Source organism: Rhinolophus hipposideros (genome assembly GCF_964194185.1).
Source record: "Rhinolophus hipposideros genome assembly, chromosome: 24".
Classification (NCBI taxonomy): domain Eukaryota; kingdom Metazoa; phylum Chordata; class Mammalia; order Chiroptera; family Rhinolophidae; genus Rhinolophus; species Rhinolophus hipposideros.
Window position 1 is genome coordinate 13,574,429 of NC_138070.1, and position 24,739 is coordinate 13,599,167.

Genomic DNA, 24,739 nt, shown 5'->3' on the forward strand with positions numbered 1-24,739 from the left:
GCATTACAGCCAGGCAGCTGCGGTGGGACTTGGCAGGGCTTTCCTGCCAGTACCGGGTGCCCGGGCTTGGGGGTGGGTGGGTAATGAGGGTGGAGAGAGTGGAGCTAATCACCCAGAAACTGGGTCTGGGACCCAGGACAGGAAGGAGGATGGTCGTGCAGTGCGAGCCATAAGGGGGTCCAGCAGGCAGAGTACAACGGCAGGATCAAGGCTGAGAAGTCGGATCCCCTGGCCCAGTTGGCAGAAAGGACCTACGATAGTGCCAAGAAGAGCTGCCAAGGGCCACAAAGGGCTCCTTCCTCATCCCCAGGGGAGTTGGCCCAGCCTCCTTGTGGCTCCTTGAAGCAGGTAGGGCAGTGGAGGCTGTCACTGAGAACATTGCAAGGACCTGGGCTTCCCTTTGCCAAACCAGCGGCCCCTCTGCCTTTGGGAGCCTTTTCAGAGGGCCTCCAGAATGGGGCTACGGGGCCTGCACTCCTTCCACTACCCAGGGCTCAAAATGCCAGCCTGTCACCCCAGGATGCTTGCTGGTTTGGGATCACAAATGTATCATTTGGCTTTGGGAAATCCTGAGATCGCTCATAATTGTTCCCTGATGAAAAGAAATAAGGCCCTGATACCCTCTTCCCCCGCCCCCTCCAAGCTGGGAATGAAAAGTCATAAAAATAGCTTGTTATCTCACCTATTGAGGCTGCGACTGGATGTTACTGCTAATTGGGTATAACATCCTTGTCTTGTTCTCTCAGAAGCTAAATCAAGAAAGCGCCACTGCTGCGAACTAATTATATCTCCGGCCTGCAGCCTGCAGCTTGTCTCTCCCTTTATTGAGTTAAAAAATGGTCATGAACCTTCATCTTTTATCCCCCCAAGCGCTGGGTCCAGGCTGCCCGCCAGGCACAGCAGCAAGGCAGGGACAGCACTTCAGGAAGGTGTAGGAGGCGTCCTGGGGGCGGGCAGCAGGGACCAGGAGAGCTGCCAGGGAAGCCTCTGCCCCAGGTAACCGCCTGGCTCCCTCCGCAGCCCCACCTCCAGACCCGGTGTCCAACTTTTCCTGGAAAGAGAGACTCTGGCCTCCCCTCCTTGCAGCTGAGCATTTCAGTCCAGCGAGTATGCATTACTCATTTATACATTCAACAAACATGTCTTGGATGCCTACCTACTATGTACCAGGCACTGTTCCAGGCTAACGCTTCTCGGAGGCCAGAGGTAGCCCCAGGCACCAGCTGACCTCACACTGGGTTCATGGAGACGTTGAATAAATACACTTAGACAGCACTGGGTTGTGCCACCTAACCCAGAGCTGCCACAGTTCCCTACGACAGGGAGGCAAAGCCCCAATGCCAAGACCAGCCCTGGCTCCCTCCGCGGTCCCCTCTCTCTCTATATTCCAGCCATGCAGCCACATACTCATCCCTCCACCTAGATGCTCTTGCCTGCCTGCCTCTGAGCTGCTTCTGATGCTGTTCCCTCCACCTAGAAGGGCCCCCTTCCCTTTCCTAGAAGGCCCAGCTCCGTCTGGTGGAAGTCAACCAGCCTGTAATGACAGCTCCTCCAGAAAGGCTGCCTGTCTGTCTGCCACTCTCAGCCCTGCCCCAGGCTGTGGACTTCGAGACCTGGGTGTGAATGCCAGCTCAGCCACTCAGCAAGTGCATGACCATACTCTGCGTGAGCACTCTGAGCCTTGGTTTCCTCATCTCTAAAATGGGCTGACTTTTTCCTAGAGGTGTTGAGATCCACAATGCAGGTGTGCTGCAGAATGATGAATGGGTGGGTGTCCACGAAGGACCCAGCTCTCAGGAAGAGCTCAGTGAATGCTGTTGTCGTCATCCAGACTGAAAGCATCTGGAATCTGCCCGGTGTGCTGGGCTGCGTGGACAGGCACACAGGTCTCTCTGGGAGATGGAAGAAGGTAATAGACTCACACCACCACAGCTCTCATGGCTGAAGAACAAACCCATATCCTAGAGAAGATGCCCCAGAATCCCTTGCTCTGGTACCTTGGTCCTCTGAACCACATGTAGAAGGGCCAGAGGGACACGTGAGCTTATCCAGGCCAGATAAGCAAAAAGGCTTCAGCTCAGAAATTGCTGCTGCCTGCCCAGAGCCCTGGAAAGAACCCAAGGTCAGAGAAGAACTCAGCAGGGGAAGCAGGCAGCAATTGATTGGCGATGCCTGCCAAGGGCACAGCGGTGTAGGGAAAGCCAAGCATGCCACAGATTCGCCATCCTTGACATTTTACAGAGGACATGGCTGAGGCCTGGCTGGGATGGGGGGTGTGACCTGCTCAAGGTCTTGTAGCTCATAAAGACAATAGCTGGCCCAGAACTGGTCCCCTCAGACCCTGCCCAAGGATCCTCCTGTGACAGCCCCACCCAGCTCAGTGCCCTCACAGGCAGAGGACAGGCAAAAGCTTGCATGGATAACAAATGGAATTCTGTTGACCTGCCATGTAGGCGCTTCACCTCCATGAGCCCGCAGTTTCTTCATTTACACAACAGGGATGAGAACACCCTTCCCAGAACCATATGAGGATTAAATGAGAACAAAATGCCTAAGCCGGAAGCTCAATCTAACACACCGCGGATGCCAACAGTGTCCTGTGATTCCCATAATAGGCAAAGGTGTTTAGACAGAAGCCCCCAAAGCCTGCAACTGGAAGTGCTTCCACCTCCAGGGAGCCTTCCCTGCCTACCCCACTCGGGTAATAATTTCTACCTCTGATTTCCTAGCGTACTTTGACAGACTAGGAGCCCCAATGGGCCATATCTGGTTTCTTCCCTACTGTCCCCCTGCTCCTGGCACAGTGCCTACAGACTGTGAATTCCTGTATTGTGGTGACTAACCCACTGTACTGTGATGGTGTGTTGGAGGCCTCACCACCTTTCAAGGCAACTGGGCTTGTTCATCTTTGTGTCCCCAGCACCTGGCAGGGAGCCTGGCACAGACCAGTGAATCTCTCTAAATGAGCGGATGAATAAAGAGCGAAAATAGCAGTTCCTGTTTACTGCCCACTTGCTATCGGTTACTGCCAAGCCTCACAGCTGCCCTCCAAAATGGACTCCTGGCTCTTCTGACAGATGAGGAGACTGAGGTCACGCAGATGCTGAGGGGCAGGGCCAAGGCCCAAATGTAGGGCTGGGGACTGCAGGCCCAGAGGCCCTACCACCTCTGCCTCCTCCAGGGCCAAGCTCTGACCTGGACCCTGTGGGGCAGCTGCCTCTGCCTTGGCAGCGAATCTTGGCACAGACAGCTGGCAGCTGGAACTCCCTCCTCTTCCTCCTTCTCCTCATCCTCCTCCAAGGGAGCCCCCCCCACCCCAGGCTCTGGGTCATTAAGTTCTATGTCATTAAGACCCATCCCCAGGCGCCTGTTCATAGCCAGCCTTGGCCTTACCCCTGACCCTCCAGGCCTTAGACCCCTGTGCCATCTGTACAAACTAGGGCCCCAAACTGCTGCTGTGGCCAGGATGGTTTGCTATGGTGCCAAGATGACTGGCTGGGGCCTGAGCCTGGCCCATCCAGCCCTGAAGGGCTCAGTCGAGCTCACCTGAGCACTCCCCACACTCTAGCTCATCCCACCCCCAAGCCTGTGAGAAAACTACTATGATTCCCTTGGACAGATGAGCAAAGTGAGGCCCAGAGAGGTTAAGTGACTTGTTTGAGCACACACAGCCAGTAGGAGTACAGGAGACAGGGTTCCACCCCAATCACACTTAAGTCCCTGCACTCCCTCCTAGTTTATCTCCCTTTAACCTCTGCGCTCTTATAAGCTTCCCCTGCCCTCCTGATCATACCCCTTGGTTCTCAAATTCCCTCTTGCCAGTGACATCGCCATTCACCCAGTCTTCAGGGCCCAGAGCAAAAGCCCGTTAGGAAACCCTCCGAGACCAGCTGCAGATTTTCCCTCTTTGATGTCTTTCCTCCAGCCCTGCTCTGGCTTTGTCCAGAATCTGAGTTAGTTGCAGACTCATCTTACTTCCCATGGAGGCGGTGGGCTGTCTGATTCCTTAGAGCTTTGCCACCCAGAGAGTGGCCAGCAGGGAGCCCTGGCGCAGGCTGATGCCAAGTGTTTACCAAAAGAAACCACAAGAGGGTGGAGGAGGGGGGAGCGGGAACCCCACTTCTGGCTACCTACAGACTTCATACTTCTGCCATTCTCTGGCTGTGTGACCTTGGGCAGTGATAGAACCTCTCTGTGCCCCCGTTTCTTCCCCGGTAAAATGGGGTCATAACAGCACCTGCATTTCATAGGGCTATGACACAAGCCCTAGGAGGTACAGAGAGGTGACCTCCACCCAGGAATGATTACCATTATTATTTCTGTCTGCACCAGTGGCCAGCACAGGAATTTGGGGGTCAGAGACTCAGGTTTCCCGCCTGAGTCTGATTTACTGGGTGTGTGATTCTGGGCAGGTGGCTCATTCCCCAACACCTCTATTTCCCTATCTCTGTAATGGCACTAATGCCGCCCACGGGAATGCAACACCCTATCTCCGCACCGTCTTTTGTTCCAGGCACGCAGTAGGCACTCAGATATTTCTCAACTAATGAATCGATGGTCCAGGTGGAAGGAATCCATCCTCCCGGCAGCCTCCGCCCCCGCCCCAGCCTCAGAATCCCCCTCCCTACCCCCAGCCCGCGCAGACTAAAATAGTCATTAGGCAGATTTCAAAAGATGTCAGGAGCTTATAATTATAGTCGACATCCTTCTCAGATAAAAGTGATTACCTTGGATGCAAATCACTTAGCAACCAATCAGGGCGGTGGGCGGCGCCCGCGGAGGGGACCGGCCGGCGTGCAGCCCTCCTCCCGCAGCCCGCCCCGCACAGGCAGAGAAAGCGCACAATAGCTCTTGACACGCAAATGGGTTAACACAATAAAGGTGGCTCCGGCCTCTGCTGGGGGAGAGCAGCAATTCCCGGCCCGCGGGAGGTAATAAAGCGGCCCTTTTGTGCGTGCCTCCTCGTTCTCACCCCCGCCCCGAGCCCAGAGGAATCGCCGCCTGATTGAATTACGGTCCATGAATATGAGCTGCTCCACTCGCTTCCTCCGGTTCGTGAGGGATTGGAAGGCGGAGGGGGCACGAGAGAGGTTGGGGAGGGGCCCCCTGGGCAGGCCCCAGTGCCCCCCCAGGAGCTCAGATGGGAGCCACATGTGCTCACCACGTGGGGTGCCCTGGGCAGGTGGGTGGGAGACCCAGCAGAGGCAGCTGAAAGGGTGGGGGTCCCAGACCTGCCCTGGGGGATCTTGGGTCTTTGGCTCCAAGAGGAACTGGGAAAGGCTGTGTTCAGGCTCTGTTCTAAGGATGAGGCAAACTGTGGTCACAAGAATGTGCATTTATCGAGTGCTTACTGTATGCCACCACCTACCTGTTCTAAGCCCTCACTGAATCCTTACCACACCCTGGGCAGTGGGTGCTATTATCAACTCTTTCTCACAGATGAGGAAACTGAGGCTCAGAGAGGCAAAGTGACTCACCCCAGGTCACACAGCCAACAAGTGTCTGACCCGCTCCACCATCTGGCTGTTTATCATGAGCCACTGTCCACCACTAGGGGTTAAGTAACCTAACCCAGCCCCAGTCCAGGGCAAATGTGAGGCTCAGAAAGGACAGGGGATGGGAGAGCTTACATGGAATTAGACAACTGATAAGGATTACTGGGGTGGGGGGGAACAAAGCTAACCTTGAGAGAGGGGACTGCCCAGAGAGCTGAGAAGGCTCACCACCCATTAAGGGAGCTGTAATGAGATCCTCTCCCCTGCTTAAACCTCCCCCATTCACCTAAGCCTCCAGGACACAGCCATCCCAGGGCCACCCCTTCCCCTCATTCAGCACACCCCAGCACTCACAGGCAAGCTACATGGCCACTCCCACTGCCCAGAACACTCTTTCCACTCTTCTGCCTGGGGGATCCCTATTTGTCCTTTCTGAGAGTCACATGACACCCCCTCCTACTGGGCCCTTGGGGACCCTCAAGCTAGGTCAGGAGCCACATCTACCAAAGTTGCCTTAGCCCCACTGACATTCTTGCCTTCCCCACCTGCTGGGTGCCTACCAAGATGGTCCCTGGGATATCTGGGGGCAGCCACACACCCCACCCCAGTAAGCCCACAGGGGCAGATGACAAGGAGCCTCAGGCGGCTCTTTCAACCCTTTCTGGCAGGCTGGTTTCAAGCCATACCTTCCTTCCCTCAGTTCTGAAGAAAGAGGTGCGGGGGTGAGGGGAGCAGGCTGCCCACAAGGCCAGGGCAGCAGTGGCTAGATACTCTGCTCAACGTATCCTGCAGGTAAAGGGGAAGCAGGATTCCAACTTGGGTTTTAGTATGGCAAGGTATGTCAGTGAGGCCAGACTCTCTCCATAGCTGATAGCCACTGACTCTTGCAGGAACTCTGTCCAAGAAATGGAGGGCTGCCTCCCCTCCACCCATGGAAGTGGGTGGGAAGACTTGGGGATTCTGGACCCAGTGTAATTCAGAGCCAAACCTCTGCGGTTGCCAAGCTGAGCACCCTCAGCCCATCACTTCCTCTGTCTGAGCCTCAGTTTCCTCATCTGTATAATGGACCCCAGCACATGAGGCACTGCAAGTTGTAACTGAGATCCTGTAAAATGCCTGGCATATAAGAAGATGCTGGGTAAGCTGGCACTCCGTCCTGCACTTCGCTTGGTGATATTGCCAAGCCCAGGGAAGGGAACAGAAGGAATTGCCCAATTCTGACAGCCTTTCCCTCCGCCTTGGCTGTGGAAGTGTAAATACTCCACGAAGGACCTCCAACTGCTGTGTTTGTGGATCTCTGGCACACACTCTGAGTTTGTTTCTAAACTGGGACGCTTCAACAGGCAGGGCAAACAGCCCTTCTGCCCACCTCTCCCCCCATCTGCTACTGCTCCTCTGTCCTTGGAAACCTGTGTGTTTAACGATACCATTTCAGCTGGAAATATCATCTCCCTGCCAAGCCCCCAAAAGCGGTTCCACTGATATTTATTGACCTGTTAATCTAGCTAGAGCCTGGTAGGAGAACAGAAAAAATGCTCGCTGCATAGAGATGGGGCCTGGCTTCTCATAATGACCTGAGATACACTCCCTTCTGTTCTCACCCCACCCCATGCTGCTGAAGCAATGACACAGTTAGTTCTCTAACCTTTTCCTAGAAATGTGATCACAGCAGTTTCACCCACATCCCACACTGGCAAATTGCTGGAAGGAACTTAGAAGAGGAATCAAAGAGCCAGCAGCAGGATGGAGAGGGGAGGTCCTCGGGGCCTTCACAAGGAACAGGGCCAGTGCTGGGGTGCGGTGGGGAGGACAGAGCTAGTACCTGATCCCCGTCAAAGCTGGCCCCTTCGCAGAGACACACTTACTCAGACCTTGGCACTTATGGGCCTGACTTGCCCTTCATTCACTTAATAAGCACCACATGGAGCTTGTCAAAATCATCTTCAACACCAAAGGAGTGGGGCAGTCAGGAGTTCAAGCTTGGCCAACGCCCCTCATCTTGGCCTTGAACAGCAGGGGACCCCCTGAACTTGAGGAGCAGCAGGCAGCAGCAGCTCCTGTGTACTTTCCGTGGCTGGGGGTGGGGCACCCACATTTTCCTGAGCAGAAGTAGCCTGCTCTCTAGGGACCCCGGGAACTTCAGCCTGCTGGTTGGGTATGTGGTGGGGTTCAGGGAAGTGGTCTCTGCAGCATCCCTTTTGAAAGGAGAAAGTTGCTGTTTGGGAATCCTAAGCCCCCAGGCACTCCCAGGCTATGTGACCAAAGCTGAACACCTGTCCTTGGGGGGAGGAGCATCAGCGGGGACAGCTGGTGCAGCCTCCATCCCCCACCTCACCAGGGCGCTGGGGATTTAGGTCAGAGGGCTGCATTTGGGGCGGGGGGAGTCTGCCTTCATCCCTCCACTTCCCAAAGGCATCCAGCCCCGCCCATGGTTACCATGAGATCCGCCCCTGGTTACCACGACCCCCGCCCCCTGCGGCCTTGGGTCAAGGCAAGTCGGGTCGCTACGGCAACCCCAGTGGCGTCGGAGGCCTAGTAGTGACATCACGCCGCGGCCCCACTGGGCACCCGCTGTCCCTGCGAGTTTTTTGTAGGAACGTGGGATGTAAGGGGACCCTGCTGCGGTCTAGCCTTAGAGAGTACAATCCTCAAAAGAGGCCACCTGCATAGACGAGACTCCACAGACCCCTCTGAGCTGATGTCCCTTGAAGATCTCAGATGTGACTTGGGAGAAGCCCAAGCTGTCCCATTCTGGGTGTCCTTCTCGTCAAACACTACAAGACGCGGGAGTTCCCGGGGAAATTTTCGGAAGACCGAACCGTTACCCCTGCTACCTTTGTTTGCTGGTTTTAGGCGTGGGGTGACCTCTGGCATATGCCCAGCCAAGGGCCCAGCAGAGTCCCCACAATGGGCTCCCAACCTCCACGCTGGCCGGTTGGCGAGTCCAGACAAGTTGTGTGAGAAGGAAAGGGGCGGTCAAGAGGCACTTCTGCTTCAGTAACCCCAACAGCCCCAGGGTCCCTTTATTTCCAATCCAGACTGCCCCGACGCCAGGGGCTGCCTCCCGTTCCAACCAGGGACCCCACCCCGCGGAACTCACCGGGTCAGCCAGGCCGTCGAAGGGCCCCAGGTCTCAGCGGCGACGACCCTCCGCTCGCCGGGTCGCAGCCATGCAGAGGGGCAGAGCTGCCTGCGGAAGCCCCTCTTGGGAGCTGATACCTCTCTCCGGGTGGGAAAGGACGCTATCAGTGAGGGCGATCCAGGCGTCCGAAGTCGGGGGTGGAGGTTCTCTCCGCTCAGCGGGGATCGCGCCCGCCGGGAACCCGGGCCGCGCGGGCGCTCAGGCGGCGCATCGTCACTTGGGGCCTGTGCTCACCGCGTCCGGCGGGCGGCGCTGCGCCTCCCCTGGGGGTCCGGCTCAAGGCTGCCGCTCGGCCCGCGCCGCTCCCCGCGGCGCCCTCTCGGTCGGCGCCCGGAGCCCGGCGGCCGCAGCCCCTCTCGCCGGCCCCAGCTGCAGCCGGTCTTTGTTGCTTCCTCTCGCTCGACCGCCCGCCGGCGGTTCGCAGCCCCCCGGTTCGCCCGGGGTTGGGGGGAAGGTCGTCTTCGTTGGGGTTGCACGCACCTGCAGCGGCCCGGGCGCCTCGCTGGGCATGGACCGGCCCCCGCAGGTTGCAAAGAGCGGCCGCGAGAATGCACCGGCCCCTCCTCCTCTTGCTCCGAGCCCCGGGAGTGGGGGGAGGGGAAGCCGGAGAGCAGCGGCAGCCGAGGCGGCGGCAGCGGGCGGCGGAGGCTCGGATGCAGCGCCGGGGACCTCCGCGCCGAGAAATAACCTGTCCGGGTGGAGCAGGGAGGATGTGGGGACCGCCGGGAGGACGGTGCACCCGGCGTGTGAGCTCGCGAGGTGCAGTAGAGGCGGCGCACGCTGGGCTCTCACGCGCCCATGGCCCCGGGCGACGCGCGGGGACTCCCGGGGCCTCAGCCTAGCGCCGCCCGGCGCGCGCCGGCGCCTCGCCTCAGGCCCAGTGCTGCGCGCTTCGCCCCGCAGGTGGCGGGCCCCACTCTTCGCCTCCTCCGGCTGGCGCGCGCAGCCTCTTCGCAGAGCCGCCGGCCCGGCCGTCCTGCCCGCTGCTTTGCTCCAGCCCGACTGACAGGCGAGAGCGCTGGCAGCGGTCGCAGCGTCTCGCCCCTCGCCCGCCCCCTGCGGTTCGGCCCAATCAGCAACGTCCGAGAGGCGGTTACCAGGGTGACGCGGCGCCGCGTCCTGCGGAGGGCGTGGCCGGGGTCCGCCACGCGCGTTTTTCGCGGCAAAATTCAAAGGCCGCAGGGAGGCTCTCCAACCTCCTCCCCCAACTGGGGTGAGGCGGGGCAAGCCTCGGGAGGACTGCAACTCCCGGTATGCAGCGCGCCGGTGCCGGGCGGAGGGGCCCCGACTGGGGGTGCAGCGCATGCTGGTACTTGTAGTCCCTTTGTCGGGAATCAGGGATGGAAAAACCAGTACAATTTATTGAGCACATATTTAATAGCAAATTGTTAAAAACGATAAAGGACGCTAACACATATGTAACGAAGTACTTTACCTAATCTTCATACACTACAATGAGGTAGGTTTTGTTATCACTCCCATTTTACAGAAAATTGATATGGTAGGTACCATTATTATACTCCCAACTTATAGAAAAAATTGAGGTTAAGAGATGTGACATAACACTCTATGTTGGAGTACTTAGCCCCAAGGCATATTTTTTGGCAGTGATGGATTTTTGACATCACAGTTGAGAAGATCTCTGGAGCACTAATTATATGCTGAGCTCTTTGTAAGTTCCACCTCTTGGAATCCTCACCACATACGTGGATGGTAGGCACCGGTATTCTCCCCCACTTAACAGATGGGGAAGTTGAGGCACAACATCACCTGGGGTCCAAATTTTGAAACCATCAAACTATACTGCATTTTGCCTTAATCTAAACAGCTTCATAGTTTCTCACTTGGTCTGCCTGAGAGCCCATGGGTGGCCTGTTTAGCAGTCCCATTTGACAACTGGTGAAATTGAGTCCTGGAAGGAATAGTTCCCTCAATTGCCAAGTGTCCATCACACAGTAAGCTGGGCAGGCAGCTTTCCAGGAAAGATCTCAGTACCCTACAGAAATGTAAAGCAGCAGCCATAACTCCTCCCACAATCCTCAGGCTATGCCCCTGTGACCCCCACTGGACTCCCACGGAACCTGGATGGGGTTCCAGCCCTGTTGGTTCCAGCTAGCTGTTGGCCTTGGACGTTTACAGGATTGTGAGGGCAAAGTGAGTTATTGTGTTCTGAAAGGATTCAGAACACAATAAGTGCTCAATAAACCCAGTTGTGGTTATCAAGACATGGTGGGCTTTGGAGACCCTGGTGAATGTACTCAGTGGGATGAGCTCATTATAGTTGGCCTTGGCCTACTTCCAAGAGCCAACCCACCCCTACCCAGAATCTGGGAGAGGCGCCCGCGGGGGAGCGCCAGGGCCTGCCCAAGTAGGACACCTGCCGCCCTATCTAGGGCAGGAGCTGGCCCTGTTTCAGGCCGCCAAGCGGCCAACAAGAGCGCGGTTCCCAGCAACACGCGGCTTCAGTGCCCCGTTTTAGTTCTCCGTTTTAGTTCTTCCAGCCGCCCCATACAACGCACCCGGGAGTAGGGCTGGGGGTGGGGATTTACCTGGAAACGTCATGCAGCTGCCAGCTGCTTACACTCTGGGGCCAGCCGTGTGACGCCATGGCCTGTTGCCTGGGTGACTCGCTGGAGGGACCGGGGGGTGTGGACAAGTGGGAAAAATGCGTGGAGCGCTCAAGCCAGGTTCGGGGTGAGGGACCGCGACAACCAAAACCCTGGGAAGAAAGAGAGGGCAGGAATGGGAGAAGGCAGGGGGCCACACCACAGCCTTTCCAAAGTTCGGGATTTTTTTTATATCGTAGGTTACCATGACTTGACACCAACTATGGAACAGGCAGTGCTCAGAGCTATTTATATCACATATTTCTATCTCCTTTCACCCTCACAGCAACCCTGTGAGGTCTATTCGATTAATATCCACATTTTACAGCCGAGGAAGGCCACGTGACTTGCACAAGGTCACACAATGACAGAACCTAGTCCCAAACACCATCGCCTCTGACCTTGATTTACTGTGTTCTATGCCAACCACTAATTGATTGGTCGTGACCTTGAGGGCAAGTTTCTTCTCCTCTCTGGACCTCAGTTTCTTCTGCTGTAAAATGAAGGGTGAAGCTCGTAACCCAACCTGCCAATCAGACGCCAGCTGGCACCCACTCTTGGCCTCTCAGGTTTCCAAAGGTCCCCACATGATTCCAGTGTACAGCCAGGGGTTTAGCAGATCTCAAAGGCCCACCATCTCTGAAGTTTGTGAGTCCATAATGTGCGAATGGTGAGATTTTAGGCAGCAGCAGGCTCGAAGGTAGCTATGTAGGTGGAGCGGTGTCTTCCAGGTGCTTCTGACACCCCTCTAGGCAGGTGAACGCCCCCTACCCCAGATGATCAGTGACAGGCCTTCACTTATAGTACCCAAACATTCATAGTACCCACCTGCCTCACACAACCCCCCACATGCCCACCTTGCTGAGGTCAGGCCCTCATTCCCTTCTATTCCCAACATTCCCTTGCTCTTGGTTGTGTCCAATAACTCTGCATTATGTGAATGGAGACAGTGTCAAGATGGATTTGCCATGGTCCAGAGAACCACCAGGGGGGCCAGCCCCTGAATGCTGTCTCCAGCCAGGGATCTAAGAGGGGGTTGGGGGACAAAGAACACCTTATTCCTCACTGCCCCTGTATGCCTCTTACACACGACTTGCACGTTCCCCCGTGTGTCTCCTGGGCTTCTAGGCCTTTGCCCATGCTGTCCCCTCCACTAAAATATCCCCCTCCAAGTAGTTGATTCTTGCTCCTCTTTCAGATGTCAGCTAGGGTACCACCTCTTCTGAGAAGCCTTCCCAGACTGCCACCTTCCAGGATGGAATGCTTCCCCCTTCATAGATGTACCCAGTCTGTGTTATAATGGCCCACTTATTTGTCAGTCTTGCCCACCATCCTGAGGGCTCTGTGAGGACAGGGGCTACATTTGAATTGCTATGTCCCTAACACAAGCTGGGCATACAGTCAACACCCAATAAAGGGTCATTGAATTAATCTCTGAATCAATGAATAAATGTGGCCCAGGTTTTTGTTTTGTTTTCTTGTAGGAGAAGCAGGGAGAGCAGGAGGGAAGGGAATCAGACTGACTGGGTTTGAATCCTGACTCTTCAGGTTACTAGCCATGTAACTCATTTGCTCTGTGCCTCAGTTTCCCCCATCTGTAAAACTGTGAGATGCCACATAGGCACTGCTCAAGATGCCTGGAGCCTGAAACTTTCACTCCTACCCTCCCCCATATGTAAGGTTAGTCATGGTCTTGCTTGCTGAGGCCTGATGCGAATTCATTCATTCATTCGTCATTTCCTAAGGACCTGCCCTGTGCCAGCCACTGGGGATTAAGCAGTCCCTGGACTCGTGGAACTCAAGTTTCATGGGGGACAGAGAAGGCAACTAACAGTTATCATCCAGGGTAACAGGAACTGGAAAGCCCAAAGCAGGCTCCTGACCCAGCTGGTGGGCTGATGGTGGTAGAAAGCCTAATCAGCTGCCCTATGAAACAGGAATAGGAGGTACCAAAGGTAGAGGTGAGAGAAGGGCGCTTCTGGTAGAGGGAACTGCCACTGCAAAGGTCTAGTATCCCCAATGAGGGAGCTGTGAATGTCCCAAGAGCAGAGGTTGGTCAGAGGCTGAGATAGGGCTGGGGAGGGAGGCAGGGAGGAAGACACTGAGTCTTTATCCTGGTGGGGGAGCAGGCCTGCCTCAGCCTCTCCCCAGCCCCCAATTGCCTCACCTGCCCTCGTTGCCATAATCTAGGCCAGAGCCTGGAGGGAGCTGAGCCCCTATTGGTGCGTACCACGTAGATTTTTCAGAGATAATTTAATCAGAGCTATTAATAAGCAGAAAAGAAAGAGCTCTTTATGCTCCTCCTGGAGAAAAGAGAAAAGAAGCAGCACGTGTAACCTTGTTATTCACCCAACCCTGCCCCCCAGTACCTGGAACCTCTCTCTGGGGCAGGCCTAGGGGGATGGGGCAAGGAGGCCAGAGGATGGGGGGTTTAGGAGGCCCAGATAGCGTCAGGGCCTGGCCCCTGCCAAGCTCCACAACCACACCTCACCCTCACACCCTCTAGCACTTTGGCCTCTTTGCTGCTTGAAGGTTCCAAACTGTTTCCCACCTTGAGGCCTTTGAACAATCTGTTCCCTTTGCTCAGAACATTCTTCCTTCTGCTCTTCACACAGTTGGCTCATTATCACACCTTAGGTCTCAGGTCAAATGTCACCTCAGAGAAGCCCTCCCTGACTACCCCATCTGAATTTATTCTCCCCAGAGCACTTTTCTTTTCTTTTTCCCTTCCCAGCACTTATTAATGTTGGCAACTCCCTGAATATTTGCGGGTTGACTTGTTTATTTTCTGTCTCCCTGTCCTGACTGTCAGCTCTGAGGGGAGGAACCCTGTCATTATCTTCACTGCTATGTCCCCAGCACCTTGCATAATCACAGACACAGAGTAGGTAGACAGAATTGGGGAGGGTTCACGGGGCCTGGGTTGATGACATAGGAACCAGGAAGTGGTGGGGGTCTTTTCTACTTGGAAGACCCCTCAGAGAACCTGAGAACCATTAAATGTCTTCCTTGTTCACCACTGGAGATCAGGAGGCCCAGAGAGCGGAAGGTACTTGCCTAACGTCCTGCGGTAAGTTTGGGCCAGAAGTGGGACTTGAACCCCGTTCCATGAGTCTCGTTTCAAACACCACCTCTGTGTTTGAAGGATTCGGAGGCCTCACCCAGGCTGGGGAGGGAAAAGGTGCTGTGCTGCCATCAATTTGTGGTGTCTGTCATGAGTCTGGGGTTGGCTGTTGGGGAACATGGGGGCCATCCTTGTGAATGGAGGCTGGGTTCCTTCCGTCAGTGCCGCCATCTTGTCATGTGACTTCCTAGACAAGCCAACTTCCCTGGGTCTCAGTTTCCTCATCTGAAAGTTGGGACTAGGCCTGCCTATCTCAAGGACTATAATGAGACAATACCGTAACACTTCCTAAAACCAAAAGGGTTCTGCAAATATAATCAATGACTATGATTGTAAAATATAGCAGCAACAATAATACGAAGATAACATCTGTCTAGTGAGACCCCATTGTGGACCAGGCACGACCCCAGATCACATATGGGATCTGCAAACCTTGCACTCAGCCCACGAAGAGGAAGGAACCCCTGGTGTGTGGTACAGATGTGAAGCCTGAGGCTGGGAGCCGTGGCCTTGCTCAAGGTGGCATAGAGTTCCTGAGTGCGTGGGACTAAGCTTTAAACCCTGGTGGGGTCTCTTTGCAATAGAGCGTTTCTGACTTAGCTGGCAGCCTTAACCAACAGAAAACAGTGATTGGAGGTGAAGGTGGTCCCCACGACCCCATAAGGTCATCTGCTCTCTAGCCAGCTGGGCCTGGTTCTCCCAGGCTCTGAGTGGCAGGGAGATTTCCAAGGGATTAAACCCAGCGCACTCCACTCCGCCTCCTCTCTGGCCTTTTAAGGCCAGCAGGCCCTCCTAAGCCTCTCTGGCAGATCTCCTTTTGTACAAAAAGTTATTGACTTATCAAGGTTAAAATACATTCAGTGCAGGCCAATAAAACCGGAATCCCGCCGCATCCCGGCTGTCATGTGCAGCCTGGTTTTCATGGCAACAGGCCCTCTTCTGCACATGAAACGGTTCAGTTGTGCAAAGTTCAGGCGTTACATAAACAGGGAGTTAACAACAGCGGCAGAAATCAATGTCTGTCCAGGCATGGCCTGGGGAGATAGCATTGATTGGGCCCTTATCATCGATAGGCTGGGTCCCTGCTTCCTGCCCAGTCGCCTTGGGTTCCCTCCCTCGGTCCCAGCCCCTGGCTCAGACCCAGAGAGCTCCAGGAAGGTGCCTCTGGCCTTACCCCAGAACCCCTTTCTGCCCGGGATCCAGGGAGGGGGATCTGCTCAGCTGTCTGCAGCCATTTTGTAGATCATTATTGTAGATGCCATTCCATCGTCTTAAAATATGTTCACACCATTGTTAATGGAGAAAGCATCCCTTTGCTTCTTAAGCCATTCTTGTGACAGGAACAATCCCACTGCCTCTATGTTTAGCCATAAAAACCACCCATACATCAAGATGTGCCTCCGGTGAGGTCACGTCGACCAGGATATGGAACCAAACTGGCTGTGCAACCTTGAGTAAGTCACTTTACCTCTCTGAGCCATGGCTTCCTGTTTTCTAAAACGGCAAGAATAACAACACCAAGTTCATGGATGCAGAGAGGAAAGAAATGAAGGGACACCTGTGACGCGCCTAGCTTAGGGCCTGTGGCAGGAAGCTAACCTTCTGTGTTTCTCTGCTACTACAGATTCCACCAGATACCCTCATGAAGCAGAAAAGAGCAGGGAACTAGGAAGTGATATTTGAGTTCAAACCCCAGCTCCGTCGCTAGCTAGCTGTGTGACCTTGGGCAAGTCACTTCACTGCTCTGAGCCTTGGCATTCATTCCCTCATACAAAATGGGAAAATTGCCTTTGCAAGAGCGAGGGAAGAATGACATGAGCTCAACCATATGAATATTCCGAGCACACGGAAGGTGCCTAAGGAAGACTTATCAATGCACATCCTTCCCCAGTGTTCTAATGTCAGACCCGCCTACCCTCATAAAATGGGAAATCTCATGGGCTTTTTCTTAGGAAAGGGGGGTTCAAGAGGAAAGAGCTGTCAGTCCCATTTACTGGAAGGTTCTTAAGGAGAAGGGCCTGGTCTTGTTCATCTTTATATGGTCAAGCCTTCGTACTGAGCTCAGGTATACAGTAAGAGCTCAATACAGGTTTGTTGAACAAAGTTAAACTCCTGTGGAGCGCTAGCGAGGCCCCTTAGGATCTATCATGGGGTAGCAGGGAGCCAAGGGGGTGGTTAGGATGATTTGGGATGGTTGTGGGGACTTTCAGCCACACTGGGTAGAGCAGAGACAGCCAATTCACCACTAAAATTTGTACCCTTTTCCATGGGAGGGACTGGACACCGGGAAGCAGAGCCCAGCTGGGCTACATAGCCTAGGACTATTTCCAGCCATGGCTGTGTGAGTAGCTTTTGCCAATGAAATGTGAGCAAGCATGATGTAAGAAGTGGATGTGCCTCTTCTCCATAAACTTTCTTTTCTGCCTCAAGGCAGACGATCAACCCTTCTAGATCAGAACAGAGCTAAAGATGGATGCAGCCTAGGTCCCTAAATCACTTGTGGAGGAAAGTTGCCCACCTGTCGACCAACAACAGAGGCTTTGAACTGTTGAGTTTCACCACTAAAATGCCAGGGTCTATTTGTTATAGCAGCTGGTGTTGCCATCACAAATTCATAGGACTTCCCAGAAAGGACTCAGACCCCCCAGCCGGGCTCCCTCTGAGTCATGGAATTTTGCAGAGCTGAGAGGGCACCCTTATTTGATAAAGCAAGTACAGTAAACTATTAAGGGTAGAATCCACACAGTGGATATTTGAGTGTTCACTGTAAATATCTTTCAACTTTGTTGTATATTTGAAATGTTTCATAATAAAATGCTTGAAAAAGAATCTCTACTCCTGTATTTAAAAAATTTTTATAGGAACCTTAGGCTTTTGGGAAAGTGCATCAGGGACCACTAGCTGTGGTCAGTGTGAATAAAGGGAGTCAGGAAAGAGAGAGCTCTGGGGTCCCCACTCCATCCCCACCTCACCAACTTCAACCAGAGCACATTCAATTTCATCTCTTTTTCATATTGTAGTTCAGTGTATGGTTTAATTTGAAAAATGGTTTCTACTGTCCCAACAATAAATGTTTGGAAACCACTGAACTCAATCCTCTCATGTTGCAGGTGAGGAAACTGAGGTTCAGAGAAGGCAAGGACTTGCTCCAGGTCCCACAGCATGCCAGTGGCTAGGTAGGATTTCAAACCTGCCTAGCCCCCAGGGCAGAGTTTGTCTCTGTGGTTTTCTGAAGGTTCTCTGGGGGTCTCCACCTTGGGGGCTGCTGGGAGGCTAGGAGGGTGGGCCCACACCAGGCAGGACTCCCTCATAGCCTGTAGCCTCCAGCCAGAGCCCTTTGCCTTTGTCTTATATGTTGGGTTCCAAGATATTTGACCAAAAGATTCTGCAGATGGGCAGTGGCTGTTTGGAAGGTGATGGAGGATACACTGGAGAGGACTTCCCAAGAGTTTCCTGGAGTGGATCGCCCCCATCTCAACTCTACCACCTTCTCTCTAGCTATGATGGGAAGATGGATGAAGAGAAGCAGGGCTGGGACAGACCACTCAGGAATGATGGATTTGAGCCCTGACCAGAAGCCTTCAGGGTCATCTGGGGCTGTGAGCAGAGGTGAGAGGTCACCCAGCTGAGGCAGGTGGGTCATCGAAGGACAGGGACATGGAGTCAGCTTAGGGGTTGGAGGGCTGAGGATAAAAGGGGCAGTGTATACTCTAAGTCTGGTATTACTCTAGCACTAGCTGTCTCATTCATTCATTCATTCCATGGTTCTCGTGTGCCAGGCCTGGGCCGGGCACTGGAGATTCCAAGATAAAGGGGCATTATTCCTGCAGGGAGAGGGGCAGGTGGGAAAACAGTGTCACCTCCCCTCACCCAGCCAATGACCAGTCATGTGACCTTGGGCAGGTCCCATCACACCTCTGAGCTTTAGTTTCCCCATCTAGAAAATGAGGATAATTGCAGTTGCAAATTGATAATGTGTGTGACACCTGTGACACAGAGTTTGGTGTGAAGAAATGGTGGCTCTCTTCCCCAGACTACCAATTAAAAGAGAAGGGTCACATTACCCTATCCGGACTGCTGAGATTCAGATAAGACAGAGGCATGAGTTCAAATCTTGACTCCATTTATAGCTGGGTGACCTTGGGCCAAATCACCTCCCCTCTCTGGACTTTGGTTTTCTCCTCTGCAAAATAAGCATAATAATAATAGTAACTACTGTAGCTGATGGTTATGAGGTTTCAATGAGTCAATATATGGAAGCATTTAGAACAGTGTCTGGCCCACAACTAACACTCAAGTGAATGTTCATCATTGCAGTAAGTGCTATGATGGACTCAGTCTGTCATAGCAGTAATAACACCATTGCTAAATATTTATGTTGTGCCAGGGGAGGACTTGCAGACCCTCTCAACCCATCCTGGTGCCTCTGAGCCAACTCTAACCCATCTGAAGGGAATTCCTGGAGCTCTGGCTTCGACTGATTTTGCTAGTCCATCTGGGCTCCATGAGCACAGTGCTACAATCAATTAGCAATGCCTGCACGGGCAAGGGAGGGGAGAGTGGCAGAAGGCATGCCATCTATTAGCCGTTCTCAATGCTGGCCCCAGCCCTCCCCTTGTCCAGATGGGGAAACAGGCTCAGAAAAGGAAAAAAGACGTGCTTAAGGCCACACAGGCAGTCACAGACAGGGCTCCCATGCCTGCCTCCCTGACTCCTCCATGGGCCCTGGTCTATGTCATGTAATCCTGTGGAGAAAAGTCATTATTTTGCCATTATATTTCCCAGCCTGTTTTCTGGAAGGGAGTTAATTGATTTAAACTTTTCCAGGATGATTCTCCCTCCTCCTTTCCCTCAGGGCCCCCATTCTATTATTGCTCTGCCTTCTGGAAATGAGTAAGTGGTATCTGTGAGGACAGGCACGGAAGTCCCTAGGGAGGGCCTCCGAGAGGGTGTGGAGAGTGTGGACCCTGCCCAGGGCTGGGTCTTCTGGGGACCTGCCAGGACTTGTGTGTGGTGTTGGTAATGCTCCTAGTGCTACCTCTTGTGCCATACGATAGGTGCAGCTCAGAGTGTTCACTGGCTCTTCACAGCTCTCTAATACACAGAAGGGGAAACTGAGGCATGGGGCTGGTCCCAGGGCTGGGATTCAAACCCAAGACCACCTGGCCCCCAATTCTTTATTCTTTGCTATTCATAATCAAAACCCAGTTACCCCAAATGTCCTTTCAGATTCTCACCCCAGCACTGTGAGCTTGGCTGAAATCTCTGTGATCAACTGTGATTATTGGCACCCTGCTTGCTGGATGAGGAAACTGAGGCCAAGAGGTGAGGGAGTGACTGATCCTAGGCAACCCAGCAAGTGGGGCCAAGGTTCTGTCCCTTCTCTGCCCCCACAGGGGAGAAGGACAGCAGAGGCTCAGAGCAGGGCTGGCCGCAGCACTCTTCCTGGCCGATTGATTCATCTTCCAAGCTGAACTATTTGTTTACGCACCCCATTTAATCAGGATATGCCATAATTAGCGGCAGATCTGTGCCTCCTGCCCATGGTATTATTTATTTCGGGTTCCAGGCGGCCACTTCCCGGGGCTGAGTGTGCACTGGGCCTGGATTTCAATCAGATGGGGCCACGGCAGACTTGTCCCAGGGGACCTCACAGTGGTGATGCCCCCCTCGGAATGATAAATGAGCCCGCAGACAGCAGAAATGCTGCCCAGCTGCTCTGGGGGGCCAGCATACATCGGGTGGGGAAGGGAGGGTTTGCACCAATTCCAGGATCCTGTTACTGAGGAACTCTCCCTCCCCCAGTGCCAGACAACAGCCTGGCATTCCCCAACCCCAGGAAGAAACATACAGGAGAGATGGTACAGGGCTCATTGCAGTCCTGCTTCGAGAATCCTAAAGCTGCAAAGGGCCACCAGTCCCTATTGCTGTCTCAGGACAGGGTTTTATCTCAGCAGCTCTTGGCCTTGACCATGGGGGACACACTTCTGCTCACAGACCCCATGGCTGGGAAGTTCCTTCTGCAGTCTAACTGTAGTCAACGTAAAAGCATTTGCAAATCTGTCCCCCAGGTGCTCCCACGAATGACACCCTCTATTGCTGTCTGGAAGGAGGTGGAAGATACAGGAAGGGTCTAGAGCATGGGAAAACATTCTTTGGATGCTGGAGGGAGTGGAAAAAAATAAACGCTGACTTTTACTGAGGCCTGTGCTGAGGTGCCTCTGTTTACTCAACTGTAAAATGGGATAATAGCAGGAAGTTGCATGAGGATTAAGAGTTAATACACGCAGAGCCCCTAAAAATTACCCTATTCATAGTAGGTACTCAACAACTGTGCACTGTTATTATTTGGTGGTTAATTCTTACACTACCCTGGCAAGTTAGATCCATACCATTTTACAGATGAGGAAACTGAGGCCAGTGTCTTGCCCACAGAATGGGCCTCATCATCCTCATTTTTCCAGACAAGGGAACCAGGGCCCAGGGTGCCAGGGAGCCGCTAAAGGGTCGACTCCAGCTTGGCAAGGGCTCTGAGGGCAGTCCCACCCCCTAACCCCAACTCCTCCTTTGGAAAGTGGGAACATAGGGGACCTCATCAGGTGCTTCAGGAATTAAGTGAGGGCATCTAGGAAAGGTACCCAGGGTGCACCTGGCAGGGAGCTATCCTCTGGCCACAGGGGAGCTGGGTCCTGGGGCCAGCTCTGACGAGCTCCACGTGAGTGTTTCACTGGTCGTGAACTGATCATACTGAAGCTGGCACAGCTCCCTGGGGTCTGCTGCCAATTAGGCCAGATGCCCACAGGGGGATCCCTTTGTACCTGGCCTAGTTGGGACAGGGTTTGTGGCTGAGTCTTCCCCAGGGAAGGCTGCTTCCAGGCCAACTGCCCTAATGAGGTCAGTGAGAGATGTGGCCTTAACAGGTGGGGCGGGGTGTGGAGGGGCCGGGAGGAGGTAGGGCTTCACCTGGGTCTCACTTTGCAAATGAAAAAAATTGAGACTCAGCAAGGAGTGGTAACTCACTGAGGACACAGGCTGTAAACCCTGGAGGCTCTGGGAGGGCCCCTGATAAACAGCTCCCCAGTGCCCACATGCACCAAGCTGGTCCGGATCCAAAGTGCTTTTGCTGTGTGACCTTGGCAAGTTACTCAACCTCTCTGAGCCTCCCTTGCCTCAGATGCCATAATGGGAATAATATCTACCTGGGATGGGGGCACGGTGGATGTGAGGATCACAGGATGCGGGACACACCTGCCGCTCAGAGGATTCTGATCTTGAAATAGGACAAAGGAGTGTTGTGGGGGAGGCCCCTTCTGTGTCTACACCTGTGCCTTCTCATTTTTCCCAGGTTGTTCCCTCTGCTGAAAAGACTGTTTCTGGCCCCCTTCCCCAGGCTGACTTCTACTCACTATTCGGACCCAGCTCAAGTGTCACTTCCACAGAAAACCCTCTTCCACATATGGGTTGAGTGCCGCAGCTTTGCCCTGGTCACACTGGACTGTGTCACCTTCTACCTCACTGTCAGCTCTGCGGGGCAGCGGCGCTCACTCACTGTCTGGTCTGCTCTGCAGCCTCGGGGATCAGCATGGGGTCTGGCACGTGATAGAGGCTAATAAACATTTGTTCAATGACTGACTCGCTCATCGAATGAGTGAATGATAGAACCGATAGATGGAACTCACTAGCATGCTGGTGTGGTCGGAATGTTGTGTCCTCCCAAAAGACATATGTTGAAAACCTAACACCCAAGGTGGTGGTATTTGGAGGTGGGGCCTTTGGGAGGTGATTAGGTCATGAGGACAGAGCCCTCATGAAAGGGATTAGTGCTCTTATAAAAGAGGCCCCAAGAGCTCCCTAGCCCCTTCGGCCATGTGGGGACACAGTGAGAAGTCTGCAACCAGAAGAGGGCCCTCACCCAACCACGCTGGCACCCTGATGCCGTACTTCCAGCCCCCAGACTGTGAGCAATAAATTTCCATTGTTTATAAGCCACCCTGTCTCTGGTATTTTGTTACAGCAGCCTGAACGGACTAAGACGCACGCCCATCTCTCCTGGCCCCCCACCCCTCATCCTTTTTTGCAAAGAACAAGGAAGCTGGAAGCTGGGGTGGCAGCAGCTAAATTTGAATCCCTCGTAACAGAAGCTATGCGGATGGAAAGCCAGGTTCTCAGCTCCGGGAGCTCATTTGCTTCCTCTGGAATGGCTGGTCAGGCAGATGCTGCTGGTTTCAGGCAGAAACCAGCTTTGGGCTGCCCACCTTTGGGACCTATGAGAGCAGCAGAAAAGACTGACCTGCGATCTGCCCGGCCTGGGATCCAGTACCAGTCCTGGCGCAATCTAGAGGGGTGACCTCAGGTGAATGCCTTCACCACGTTGGTCCATACGTTTTCCCGTGTATGAAATAGACTTGCCTCCATCCTGAAGCTGCCATGTGCACTTAGGGAAGGCCCTGGGATGGGGAAGAGGCACCATGAGGGCATAGCCTGTCCCACATTCTGACCTCCTTGTCCAAAGGAGGGCCCAGGCCTCAGCTCCCAGTGTACTAGGCTTGAGGGACCGTCATCATCTGCCAATCCTATCCTTCCCTCCTTTTCTGCACTGATGCTGAGCGCTTGCTCTGGAAATTTCCACTGTGAGAAGAGCTAAAAGTATCCATGATCATTTACTGGGCACCTACTACATGCCAGGTACTGGATATTCCCGCCCTCACTGGATCCTCCCTAGCATTCTCATTTTACAGATGAGGAAATTGAGGCTCAGAGAAGGAGAACAGGGCCCAAGGCCCTGCAGCTGGGAAGTGCTGGACACAGGACCTGAACTCACATCCCCCCCGCCCCCCAGCTCTGGAAACAGCCTCTCCTTGGGTGATGGCTCATGGTCCCTGTGACTTCACAGAAAATGTAAATTCAAACCCACCTTCTAACTGGAGACCTGAAGATGTGAAGGCAGAAAAGGAAGTTATTTTGGGGGAGTAGGAGCCAGACAAAGAAAAGAAGCCCTGTGTAGAGACCAGTGATTATGATTACCGGTGTCTGATTAACAGTAATTATAATCCACATTTTGAGCTTTTACCACATGCCATGGCCATCGAGGCCTCCCAACAACTCTCTTAGGACAGGTTCAAAATGTATCCCCATTTTGCAGACAAGGAAACTGAGGCTCAGCAGTGCTGTGATTTGAACCCCAGTAAAGCCAAGGCTTATGCTCCTTGGCCAGTGGCCTTGCACAGGGATGGCATCAGGAAATGTTTGTTGATTGACCGACTGACTGATTAAAAGAATGAATGATTTAATGAATGAATGGCCATCTCTAGGATGCCTACTGGGGGGCTGGCAGGGGCTGGAGAGGAACCTCCAAATCCAACCCAGGCCCTCCAGGCCTGCCTCCTGAACTCCCATGGGACCTTCCATCTTTTGCCTCATCTAGGGAGGAGGTAGTGGCCATCCGGTGGGCAGGGCAGGGGCCAGACTCCCCCAGCCTCCCCTGTCCCTGAATTATCACACTCTTTTTGACTTATTGTTTAACTTTACAAGCCCCTTGGCTTTTATGAGGGTTATTTATAAAGCTCTGGGCTTTGATCCACAGCATAAAAAAGCAAACTCCTGTGTCTGAAAATGTCACCAGGGATTAGGGGAGCCTTTGAAGTCCCTTTCCTGCAGGCAGAACCCGCTCAGCTTCCCCCCTCCAAAGCGCCTCCAAGCCTTGGAGCCCTGGCCGGGGCCTAGGGGCTTCTTTGGGGTAAAGTGGCCCCTGTCCAGATGAGTGGCAGGTAGGGGTCCCCTCCCCCGGAGCACTCTTCCCAGCTGGGCACTCTTCCCATTTCCAGGCAGGACTGGGCCTCCCTGGTCTCCAGATGTTGGCAACATCTGTCTCTCATGTTTATGCACAGTCAGAGGCTGCTATCTTGTGTCCCTGAGCCCAGCAGTGGGGACTGGGGCTTTTAAAAATGGATTATTATTACTGGCTTACTGGGAGGGAGGGGGCAGGGTATGTAAATAGGCAGGTAGGGTAGAGAGAACAGTTCCTAGTGAAGCAGGAGGCTATCTCCTTCCTCCCAGCTCTGGGGCCTAACATTCCACATTGCCTGGTCGGGAGGGACCTTTCATTTGTTTCTTCCCCTCTATTCAGTCAGGTGACAGCTGGAGGGGTTCAGGCTAGCTCACGGGGGCAGTGAAGAGAGGGACCCAAGTAGACAGTGCGGAGAAGCAGCAGGGTTCCCTGCTCCCTGCCTGGGAACCCAGCAGCATGAGGCTACAGGAATGGATGGGAGGACCTCGCCTGCCTCCATTCAAACATTCACAGTGGCCTGAGGGTGTTTCTAGGATGTTTTCTCTCTGGCTTTCTCTGGATCTTGTGGGACCTCCATGCATCTTA

General features: G+C 53.9%; 1 protein-coding gene across 1 annotated transcript in view; it reads right to left on the reverse strand.

Annotated features, from left to right (window-relative positions):
- The window catches only part of FAM222A (family with sequence similarity 222 member A), a 56,070-nt gene extending 47,355 nt beyond the window's left edge, over window positions 1-8,715 (reverse strand). Inside the window, exon 1 of the mRNA XM_081037746.1 lies at window positions 8,596-8,715. The gene's annotated coding sequence lies outside the window, so the exon portion shown is untranslated. The remainder of the gene's footprint in view (window positions 1-8,595) is intronic.
- Between the last annotated feature and the right edge of the window lie 16,024 nt (window positions 8,716-24,739).